General features: G+C 50.9%; 1 protein-coding gene across 1 annotated transcript in view; it reads right to left on the reverse strand.

Annotated features, from left to right (window-relative positions):
* LOC105468661 (mitogen-activated protein kinase kinase kinase 14) overlaps positions 1–497 on the reverse strand; it is a 54,412-nt gene extending 53,915 nt beyond the window's left edge. Inside the window, exon 1 of the mRNA XM_011718857.2 lies at positions 342–497. The gene's annotated coding sequence lies outside the window, so the exon portion shown is untranslated. The remainder of the gene's footprint in view (positions 1–341) is intronic.
* Positions 498–12,146: the final 11,649 nt, after the last annotated feature.

A 12,146-nucleotide genomic window follows, 5' to 3' on the forward strand; every position in this document is an offset into this window, starting at 1 on the left:
GGGCGCAGAGCAGGCGGGCGGGCCTGGCGGCGGCGCGGGGCCCTGGTGAAGGGGAAGCAGGGCGCCCCTGCGCGCGCTCGGAGCCAGCGTGTGGCCAGCAGGAGTGCGCGGCCTGGAGGCCCGGGGCGAGCGCGGCGCCGGCAGCGCGTGCGAGGCCGCGCCCGCGGACCGCCGCGAGTGGGTTGGACGAGGTACGTCGGACTGCGCTGGCCCGGCCGCCAACCCCACTGTTCCGGGGCGAGGGGCCAGGCCGCAGGCCAGCCCGGGGCTGAGGGGCGATCCATCCCAGCCGCTCCCTGGGCGCCTCGTTCCGGGCCCCAGGGTCCCGCCCCGTCACCTACCGGCCAAGCGCCGATCTCCCCAACCAAGCGAGTGTTGCGCTCCGCTCGCCCGCGATCTCCCGCCGCCGGCCGCCGACCGCTGAGCTCCCGGCCCGCGGTCGCCCCGCCCCGGTCCCGGGCTCCGCCCCCTCGCCTTCTCCACCGCCCCCGGGGCCACGCCTTCCCCGGCGGCTGTAACTTTGCCTCGCTTCGCACCTCCCTTCTTTGGCCGCACGGCGACCTGTGGCCCCGCCCATTTCCCCAAGCCAGCCAATGAGACGGCCGTCCCGGCAAGCCCGTCTTCCCGCTCCCTAGCAACGATTGGTTAACGAGGCCTGGTTTCCAGAAATGGGCACTATTTCCGGGCGATGTTTGTAGAGGGGAGATCGCTGGGCGGGCGGACAGAAGGCGGAGGCGACTAGGGTGTTGGTGGAACCACACATGCGCCCTCGGCTTCTGGCAGTCTTACCAGCTGCGTTCTTCTCGAGGTTACTGGAAGGAAGGGCGAGTGTGCGCATGCGTGGGCACTCCCTGCCTCTAACTTCGGTTACCTTGGCGACAGCGAAGCGCTGTCCTTCGTGGGTCGCGCGCGTCCCGCTTCCTCTCTGCTGCCAGGCGGTGGCGGCTGAGGCGGGAGGTGGTGGGGGTAGAGACGTTTTTATTGAGCTCTTATCGTGTGTCTGGTGCTGTAGAATCCCTGGAATGAATAAAGGTTACAGTGCCTGCCCTCGAGAAGCTTCGGGAGCAAAGGGCTTACAGGGGCCCGACCTGTGGGTTGAAACCCAGGTACAAAGAGAGCATGTGGGTGCGTGGCGTGGTATGACCGCTGAGCAAAGCATCTGACGAGTTTGCAGACCACAGAGCCGGCAAGAGGATGAGAGCTTGATGTATGCAAAGAAAGGACCTGGAGTTCAGAATATGCGTTGAAGTGTCAACAGTGCTTCTTTCAGAATGGGGGTCGGGGGTGGGGAGTAGGGAAGGTATGGACATTTTTTCTAACTTTTGCTCCTCTGTATCATCTAGTGTTTCCACACTGAACTTGTATTTTATTTGTAATAAATTCCAGGCCAGGCACGGTGGCTCACTCCTGTACTCCCAGCGCTTTGGGAGGCTAAGGCAGGAGGATCGCTTGAGGCCAGGAGTTGGAGAACGGCTTGGACAATATAGCGGGGACCTCGTCTCTGCAAAAAATAAAAGAATAACCGGGCTTGGTAGTTCGCACCTGCAGTCCCAGCTAGAGGGGAGGCTGAAAGTTTGAGGTTACAGTGAGCCATGATCGTGCCACTGCACTTCAGCCTGGGTGACAGAGTGAGGCAGTCTTAAAAAAAAAAAAAAACCAAACTTGATTTATTTGCAAAATAAAAGACGTACTCCTACCCTAGGCATCCCACTTCCACGAAGGGTCCATGATAGGTGTGGTGAGTGGCTCTAGTCTGGGCATAGGCAGGCCCCACCCAAGGCTGTCTTGAAAAGTAAGGAACACTCCATCTCTGAAAGTGTTTGAGCAAAGACCACCATCTGCTTGAGACTACTTTGCAGACAGTCCAAAGCTGAAATCTTCTTTCTGGATATATCTGTGCCAAACAGTCATCTCCGCTGGGGGATAGGGAAGACCATTTATTTAGGCAGTGGTCAAAAACTCACAACCTGAGGGCCTCATCCACTCACCCAGGCCAGAAATATGCTTTGTTTGGCTGGCCCAATATTTTTTAAAATTTGAATTTGAATGCCTTAGAGCAGAGCCTACAATTCCTTACAGCTCCCGCCACTCTCTTTTTTACTCAACCATCTAACCTTGTGTCACCTGTCTGGGCCCTGGAGCATTTGAGGTTGTGGCTCCCACAGAGTCTGTGCTTTAGAGCCAAACAGTCTCTGGTGCCCACCCTGGCTCTGCCACTGACTAGCTGGGAGATGGCAGGCAAAAAAGAAGCTGAACTGGTGGCCCCCAAATCTCTTTCCACCCCCAGGGTTTTGCATTTCAGTGACTCAAGGAGAGGCAGAGCTTGGCCAGATGTACAGGTTGGTATCGGCAAACTTGGATGCCCTTATTGTCTTTCCCACCACCTGTTTGCCTCTGGGCACAGCACTTCTCAGGAAAGATGTGGGCACACCTCCAGAGTCTGAGACGCTCCCTGGCTTGCCTTTGCCTTCTCTCTCTTTCACTATTCCTTCTTTAAAACACCCAGTGCCTCTGTACTTTGCCCAGATTCTCTTGACACCTCTGGTCCTGGGTCCCCTGTACACTCCCACCTACCCTATCAAGATGATCTGTCTTTAAATTCATCCCTGAACACTAATGTGTATTAATCAGAGAGAGTGAACTGTGTTGACTCAAAACTGTTTGGCCAGGGGTGGTGGCTCACTCCTGTAATCCCAGTGCTTTGGGAGGCTGAGGCAGGCAGATCACGAGATCAGGAGATTGAGACCATCCTGGCTAACACGGTGAAACCCTGTCTCTACTGAAAATACAAAAAAATTAGCCGGGCGTGGTGGCGGGCACCTGTAGTCCCAGCTTCTTGGGAGGTTGAGGCAGGAGAACGGCGTGAAGCCGGGAGGTGGAGCTTGCAGTGAGCGGAGATTCCGCCACTGCACTCCAGCCTGGGCGACAGAGCAAGACTCCGTCTTGAAAAAACAAACAAACAAACAAACAAACAAACAACTGTAACTCTGGAGAGGAAATGTCACATCAGGTTGCAGGAGAGGAACAAGCCACTAAACACTGGTAAGGAAGATATTCGGGATAGGCAAGGCGTCTCAGTTTCAGCTACTTTTCTGAGGTCTTTCCAAGCCCCACTGTATGTGGGTGAGGTGAGAAACAATACACCCACCCAGAGTGAGCAGTGTGGTGTCTCTGAGTCTTGAAGTGCTTGCACCCTCTGGAAGGAGAGCTTTGGGACAAGATTATTTCCTCCCAGCCTAAGTCGAGACAACCTGGGAAAGCTTCTGGTCTTGAGTCACTTGTGCACCCTCAGCTCTGCTTTAAATACAAGAAATTGACATTTACAGGATGACTCACACCTGGAGTAGTGAACTAGGTTCTCAGTACTCAACGGTTTTCACATCCCATCCATTTCAGTTCTGGAAATAGCGTAAGACTGTGCTATTCCAAAAGAATCGCAGCTTGTTTTCTGATACTTTACAAAAAGTAAGCCCGACAGACTTAGAGTACTTCATGTGCATAACCTCACTGAATGTTCCCTCTAGGCCGGGGTTTCTCAGCCTGGCACCATAGACATTTGGGGTTGGATAATTCACTGTTGGGGGAGGGGGCTTGTATTAGTCCGTTTTCACGCTGCTGATAAAGACATAGCTGAGATGGGGTAATTTATAAAGGAAAGAGGTGTAATGGAGTGACAGTTACACGTGGCTGGGGAGGCCTCACAATCATGGCAGAAGGCAAAAGGCATGTCTTACATGACAGCAGACAAGAGAGAATGATGAGAGCCAAGCGAAAGGGGAAACCCCTTACAAAACCATCAGATTTCATGAGACTTACGCACTACAATGACAATAGTATGGGAGAAACTGCCCCAGTGATTCAGGTATCTCCCACTGGGTCCCTCGCACAACATGGAATTGTGAGGGCTACAAGATGAGATTTTGTTTTTCTTTTTTGAGATGGAGTCTCCCTGTGTCACCCAGGCTGGAGTGCAGTGGCGCGACCTCAGGTCACTGCATCCTCCTTCTCCTAGGTTCAAGTGATTCTCGTGCCTCAGCCTCCTGAGTAGCTGGGACCATAGATGTGCACCACCATACCCGGCTAATTTTTATATTTTTAGTAGAGATGGGGTTTTGCCATGTCAGCCAGGCAGGTCTTGAACTCAAGTGATCCACCTGCCTCAACCTCCCAAAGTGCTGGAATTACAGGCATGAGCCACTGTGCCTGGTTTCAATATGAGATTTGGGTGGGGCCGTAGCCAAACCACATCAGGGCTGTCTTGTGCATTGGAGGATGTTTAAAAGCTTTCCTGGCCTCTGTCTACTACATACCCATAGCACTCCCTCATCTACCCAATGTGACAACAATAAATGTCTCTGGACATTGCTGGATGTCACCAAGGAAGCAAAATGGCCCCCAGTTGAGAACCCCTACAGTCTAACCTCATAGAATAGGTAGTATTACTGTCCCCATTTCACTGATGAGCAAACTGAAGCTCAGACAGAAGTAAGTTGCCCAGTGTCACTTTGCTGTGACAGGAGACCCAGGATTCAAACCATGTCTGCCTCCAGAGCCCCTGCCCTCCTGCATGCCGGACTCTGCAGAGAGACTTCAGGCTTCAGGGAGCCAGTTGCCCATCAGTTCTGTAGGAGAATGATGAAGAGTGAGTAAATCAGTGAAGGAATGCTATCCTTGGATCATTTTTCCTTTTCTGTTTGCCTTGGAAGAAAGGAAATTATATTCTGGTTTTTATTGCCTTAGTCAGCACGGTTTATGGTGTTGAGCCATGTCCAATGAGAAAGTGGCTGATGAGTCATCTGAATGTCTGTGGATTTCAGGCCCCAGATTACTGTGAGATTCTGAAGTCACACTTGAGAATTCAGATGTGAGGCTGAGATGAGAGATGACTGGGGACTGTGGGGTGGATGTTCCTGGAGGAGAACAGTTTTCATTTCTCTATCGGGACTGCCTAAAGTTGCAGCCACAGTGCTGTTGCTGCCCTCCCCAGCTTGAACCTGCCCCACTGCTGCTGTCAGCTGAGATCTATGGAGGGGCCAGGGAGGCAGGAGAGGAAATGGATAAATGGATGCAGGCAGAAGTGTGATCCATTCTCTCTTCCTATTTTGTGATCAGTGATTCCATATTGGTAGCTTGAAATTGGACATGTTGGGAGTATTTACACCTTGGAAGTTGGCAAACAGTATAAATCAGAACTACCTATCCCTTGAGTTGGTTGTTGAACACCTGCCGGCACACCACGGCATGCTGGTTCTGGCCTCTGCCTGCTGCCCACCAAACCCACCCCACATGGGGAGATGACAAGGGGCACCACGAACCACAGAGCTGCTGGAGAAGAGGAGGGGCCGTGGCGATGTGGGTGAGGGGGAGAGGAGTGCCAGTTTCAGCAAAGAATGGAGGTGAGGGCTGGTGGGGGTCTCTGGAGGGTACTGGGCAAAGATGACCTTACAAGAACAGGTCCTGGGTTTACCTTCCAGAGAGCTAGCCTCCTCTCCCAACTTTGGAGACTTCTTAGGGTGCCCTGGCTTGACACAAATTCTTCTCACTTCCTGATTTGGAGATTTTCCCCTCCAAACTCACCTGCTTACCTCCAGTCTCCTCTCCACACTATCCTCAAGCATTCTGGTGGATTGAATCCTCCTAATAGATCGCATAGGTCCTGTCATTCCACTCCCAATGTGCCGGCATCGCCTGCCCTTCAATATCTCCCTCCTTTCGCTTCTTCCTTTCAACCTACAAATGAGATCAAGCCGAGGACAGCCTAAAAACAACAAACAAACAAAATCTTGCTAGTCCTGGCTTTCCCCTACACTGTTAGCCCAGCCTTCTTTCCCCCTTCACTCCCAAACTTCTTGAAAGTCTGCTTCACCTGCCGCTCGAGTGTGCCCCTTGCAACCTGGTTTCTGCTCACCAGCCGTTTTCTCCATGGACTGCCTCCTAGTAGATGACCTTGTCTCAGTTTCTTATCTGCAACCAGCCACAAATGTGATGCACTGAGATCCTCTGTGTCAGGCTTTGGGGAGGAAGCATGGAACCTCCAGATCAGTCTGTCCCTGCCCTTAGGGAGCTTCCTTGAACAGGTAGCAACAGATGAGGACTTAAGCCACTGCAAGCATGGCAAGAGGAGGGGAGAGTATACTGTGTCAGGTAGGATCCAGCCAGGAAAACAGAACCCATTTTGAGATTTTTTTAAAAATTAATTTTGATAGAGGTAGGGGTCTTCCTATGTTGCCCGGGCTGATCTCAATCTCCTGGCCTCAAACGATTCTCCTGCCTTGGCCTCCCAAAGCACTGGGATTACAGTCATGAGCCTCTATGCCCAGCCCCATTTTGAGTTTTTATTTTTATTTTATTTATTTATTTATTTACTTTTGAGATGAAGTCTCACTTTGTCACCCAGGCTGGAGTGCAGTGGCACGATCTCAACTCACTGCAACCTCCGCCTCCCAGGTTCAAGCAATTCTCCTCTCTCAGCCTCCTGAGTAGCTGGAATTACAGGTGCCTGCCACCCCACTTGGCTAATTTTTTTTTGTATTTTTAGTAGCGATGGGGTTTCACCATGTTGGCCAGGCTGGTCTCGATCTCTTGACCTCAGGTGATCCACCTGCCTCGGCCTCCCAAAGTGCTAGGATTACAGGTGTGAGCCACCTCGCCTGGCCTCTGAGTTTTTAAACATAGAATAAACATAGAATTGAATGCAGGAAATTGGTTACATAGGGGATGGAAGGATGGAGAAGTTCTTCAGACAGTGGGGAAAGTAACCAGGAATCCAGCTGTGACCCCTGGGTTGGAAGGACTGGACTGGGGCAGTGTAATCAAAGGCTGGGACTGGGGTCACTTGGAAGAAGTTGAAACCATAGAGAAGACACAACCATTTCCACAGATACCACTAAGACTGAGAGGGATGGGGAGAAATCCCTGGATTCTCCTTTCCTTCTACCTTTGAGTTTCCTGCCAGAGCCTCTCACTGGCCTGGGAGCCTAGAGGTGTCAGTCACTTGCAGTGCAGAGCAGAGCATGTGAGGGCTGGATGGGGGAGCACACAGCCCAGGACCAGCGCAGGTATGGGATGGGAGAGGATAAAGGGGGACTAACTTAGTGGAAGAGGCTCAGAGAAGGCTTCCTGAAGGGACTCAGCTGCGACCTAAAAGATGAAGGCAGTTAAAAAGGAGAAAGTATTTGCATCAATCACCAGCATTTTTTTTTTTTTTGCCAATCCTCTTTCCGGGGCTTGTGAGATACTGTGCTTTTTTGTCTGTTTCCCTCTCCCATTCTTTTTTTTTTTTTTTAGACAGGGTCTCACTGTGTCACATAGGCTGGAGTGCAGTGGCATGGTCTCAGCTCACTGCAACCTCTGCCTCCCAGGTCAAGCGATTCTCTTGCCTCAGCATCCCAAGTAGCTGGGACTACATGCGCCTGCCACCGTGCCCGGCTAATTTTTGTATTTTTAGTAAAGACGGGGTTTCTCCATGTTGGCCAGGCTGATCCTGAACTCCTGACCTCAAGTGATCTGCCCGCCTTGGCCTCCCAAAGTGTTGGGATTACAGGCATGAGCCACGGTGCCCGGCCTCCCTCTCCTGTTCTTAAAAATTGAGACACTCCAAGTTTCAGGCCTAAGCCCCTCATTTCTCTACACTCTTTCCCTTGGAGTCCTCATCCGCTCCTGGCTATATTGAATCATTCAACAAACAGTAGTTGAGCACCTATTCGGTGCCAGGCACTTGACTAGGCCCTGGTGCCAGAGAGAGATGAATGAGTCATAAGGCCTGGCCTCAACAGGGAAGATGAACATGGTAACGATAGATGTGCAGGGTAGAAGGAATCCCTGGGTGAGGTAAGAACTCACAGAATAGATCAAACAAGGCTTCCTGGAGGAGGTGATGCTTGAATTGGTTGCTGCCAGCTACACCAGCAGTAAGCCAGGTGAATGAGGTGGGAAGAGCATTCAGGCAGAAGGAATAACATGTACCAGGGCATGGAGACAGGGGACAGTCAAGATATGTTTGAAGAACTGGGTCTGGGATGCAAGGAACTGGGAGGGAGATGCAGCTGGCCCTACAGTCTGCAGCCTGGATTGTGGAGGAGGGCCTCGTAGGCAACTCTTAGTAGACTGGGTTGGAGAAAAGACAAATAACATTGCTAGAATGGAATTTAGAAATCTTTCTCTTATTGCAATGGTGAAGAGTGCAGGCTGCAGACCCAGAGGCCAGCTGGGGGGCTTTGCAGTGAACCAGGTGAGAAATGATGGGAGCTGGACTCTCAGGGGCAGGAGGATGGGAAGCAGGAGAGATGAGCAAAATATGGACAGAATCAGTATTGAGAAAACAAGTATGATGACAGGACGTGGACATGGGTGGGGAGGGCGAGCCTGGGATGAGGCTGCAGAGGTTGGGAGCCACAGGAGGAGAGAGGATTCTGGAAGAAGAAGAGGAGCGCCGGCTTTGGACATAGTATATCTGGACTGCCCTGGCTCTCTCAATTGTCCTCTCTTTGCTGTTGACTGCCACGTTAACACCGTCAGTTCTGACCATGATCCTGGGCTCCAAACCAGAGTTTCCAGGGGCCCGTAGGGTATTTCCACCTTCTAGCCGCCTGGCATCTCCAGCTTTGCACTGTTCCCCAAACCTGTTCCTTGGCCACCCCTCTCTGTTAATGACCTCACCGCCAACCCCGGGAGTGTCCATCACCTGCCTCTTCCTGCTGTCTCATGCCAAGCCATACTGATTCTCTCTCCATGGTACCTCTGTATCTGTGGCTTCCCTGTGTCTCCCCTGTTTGATGATGATGTCCTTGTGGTATGTCAGCCTTTCCTCTTGCTTCCTGCCATTTATATTCCAATCCCTCCGAAACTGTCTGTCACTCCCTTGCCCAAAATTTTCAATGGCTCCCCATTGCCTACTGATGAAGTACAAGCTTTTTATCTGGCTCACAAGGGCCTCACAGTCTAGCCCCAACTCACCTCTTTTAGTCTTACTTTTCACAGCTTCCCTGTGGGCACCCTCTGTACTACTCACTGTTGACCCAAACCACCTGTCTGTACATCCTGACCCAAGGCTGCCCTGTGGACTGAAATGCATCCCTCTGCCTCTGCCTGTCAAATCATACCCATCCATCAAGTTCCTGATGAAACACCTCCTCTCCAAACACCACATAGCCCAGCTATGTATCTGCTTACCTATCTCTCTTAACAGACAGTATGCACCTTGATGGCAGCTTGTAATCACCAAATGGTGAGTTGATATTTAGTAAGTGTATGTTGACCTGAAGTGGCTCCAAAATCATTCTTAAGATCAAGAACCTCCTGTGGGCTGGGCACAGTGGTTCACCCTTGCAATCCCAGCACTTTGGGAGGCCGAGGCAGGCAGATCACTTGAGGTCAGGAGTTAGAGACCAGTCTGGCCAACATGGTGAAACTCCATCTCTAATAAAAATACAAAAATTAGCCGGGTGTGGTGGCGGACGCCTGTAGTCCTAGCTACCTGGGAGGCTGAGGCGGGAGAATTGCTTGAACCTGGGAGGCAGAGGTTGCAGTGAGCCAAGATCGTGCCACTGCACTCCAGCCTGGGTGACAGAGCGAGACTCTGTCTCAAAAAATAAAAGATAAAAAAAGAACCTGCTGTGGCTCCTTGTTGACCACTTCAGAAGCCTGTTCCATCTTAGTATCTAACCTTACTCCCCCACTGTTGCCTCCAAATATGTCTCATGTTCAGTTGCAACCCTACAGTAGAAGTGTGCAAGATATAAACATGAAAAAAGGCATTACTGCCCTCCAGAAGTATGCATTCTCCTAAGGTTGATAAGCCATGCATACTAACGATTAATAGAATTGGTTTAAAATCATGTCTTAACCGGGTGCAGTGGCTCATGCCTGTAATCCTGGCACTTTGGGCAGTGGAGGCAGGTGGATCACTTGAGGTCCGGAGTTGGAGACCAGCCTGGCCAACATGGTGAAACCCCATCTCTACTAAAAATACAAAAATTAGCTGGGCGTGGTGGCATGCACCTGTAATCCCAGCTGCTTGGGAGGCTGAGGCAGGAGAATTGCTTGAACCCAGGAGGCGGAGGTTGCAGTGAGCCAAGATTGTGCCATTGCACTCCAGCCTGGGTGACAGAGCAAGATTCTGTCTCAAAAAATAAAATAAAACGATAAAGTAAAATTATATCTTTTGCTCAGAGGGGGATATCCAATCTCCTTTTTTATGATCGGAACCTGGATTTCATTCATAGTGGTGACCTGCCCAGTGTGAAATGCTTCCCAGGCTCTCTTACAGCTACGGTGGTTATTTGATGTAATTCTGGCCAGTGAGATGTACATGGAAGTCTCTAGATGGAGCTTCTGGGAAAGCTGGGGGGCTGACCCAGCTGGCACAAACCCTTTTGTCTGTTGCCCTTGGCCTTATCCCCTTTCTTTAGTCTGGAATGCACACCGAGTGCTTGGAGGTGTAGCAGCCAGCATTTGAGCAGAAGAATGCAAGCCTCATTCTATGATGGCAGAGCAGAAAGCTAGGCTTTGGGTCCCCAGTAGCCTAATGGAACCATCATGCAGCCGGGGACTGCCCACCTCCTGGGGACTGCCGACCTTCAGCTTCTGGCATGTGATGAAGCCACTGCAGTTGGGTTTCTGTGACATGCAATACTGACTGGGACAGTAAAAGTTGTAAAATTTAGCCAGCTTGAGAATTCCCAACAATGAAAAGTAGTCCCAGGATAAAATTACACTGCAGCAAAAGCCTTAAGTGTAATAAGCTGGCCAGGTGCGGCAGCTCACGCCCGTAATCCCAGCATTTTGGGAGGCCGAGGCGGGCGGATCACAAGGTCAAGAGATGGAGACCATCCTGGCCAACATGTTGAAACACCGTCTCTACTAAAAATACAAAAATTAGCTGGACATGGTGGCGCATGCCTGTAATCCTGGCTACTCGGGAGGCTGAGGCAGGAGAATCGCTTGAACCCGGGTGACGGAGGTTGCAGTGAGCCGAGATCACACGCTACTGCACTCCAGCCTGGGTGACAGAGTGAGACTCCATTTCCAAAAAAAAAAAAAAAAAAATGTAATAAGCTTATGCTCATTAGGGATTGTGTAACACATGGAAACAGTAAAGATAGGTCTGTAGCCTACATGAGTAGAGAGAGCTTCTCTTGTTTTCTGAGAAAGGGAATCTCACCTGGGAAAGCTGTGGAAGGTGATGAGTGACTTCATGGGCTAGACAGGATGCCGGAAATGTCAGTCAAGGACTGCGTGACTCCTTGTGCTAATCACAAGAAGTCTTGATCAGGACCAAGATATATTTCGCCCGATTCAGACAAAGGATGCTCAATTTAGGTAGAGGGAAAACCCAGGTGTTAAGATGCAGAGATTAGAGCAGATGTCTGTCTGTAGAGACAAGAATGCTTTCACGCAATCCATGCCATCTGGACAGGGCTCTACTATAAATCACAGTTCCCCAAAGGGAGGCATGTGGTTCCCCAGGGGTGCACTAGCTGATGTGTGGTGGCCCACAGCTCTAAGAAGCATTGGATCTCATGCTGAGCTAGTTATTCTCTAATTCTTTTTTAGATTTGTCTATTTCTTGAATAATTGATACATGCGGTTTGTACAAATTCCAAAAGAGCATGCTTCTCCCACCTCTGGCCCCAGGCTCTTTTTTTCTTTTTTCTTTTGAGATGGAGTCTTGCTCTGCTGCCCAGGCTGGAGTGCAGTGGTACAATCTCGGCTTACTGCAACCTCTGCCTCCCAGGTTCAAGTGATTCTCCTGCCTCAGCCTCCCAGGTAGCTGAGATTACAGGCACCCACCACCACGCCCAGCTAATTTTTTTTATTTTTAGTAGAGACGGGGGTTTCACCATGTTGGCCAGGCTGGTCTGGAACTCCTGACTTCTGGTGATCCGCCCATCTCGGCCTCCCAGAGTGCTGGGATTACAGGTGTGAGACACTGTGCCTGGCCGCCAGGCTCTTTTGAAACAACCATTCTCCCATCCAGGTACTAACCAGGCCTGACCCTGCTTAGCTTCTGAGATCAGATGGGGAGTGTTCAGGGTGGTATAGCAGTAGACGAAGCAACCATTCTTACCAGTTCCTTGTGTATTTTTCCAGATATACTTCAGCATGTGCAAATAATACATTCCTATAGCCTCTTTCTAAAAAGTTAA

Source organism: Macaca nemestrina, chromosome 17 (genome assembly GCF_043159975.1).
Source record: "Macaca nemestrina isolate mMacNem1 chromosome 17, mMacNem.hap1, whole genome shotgun sequence".
Classification (NCBI taxonomy): Eukaryota; Metazoa; Chordata; class Mammalia; order Primates; family Cercopithecidae; genus Macaca; species Macaca nemestrina.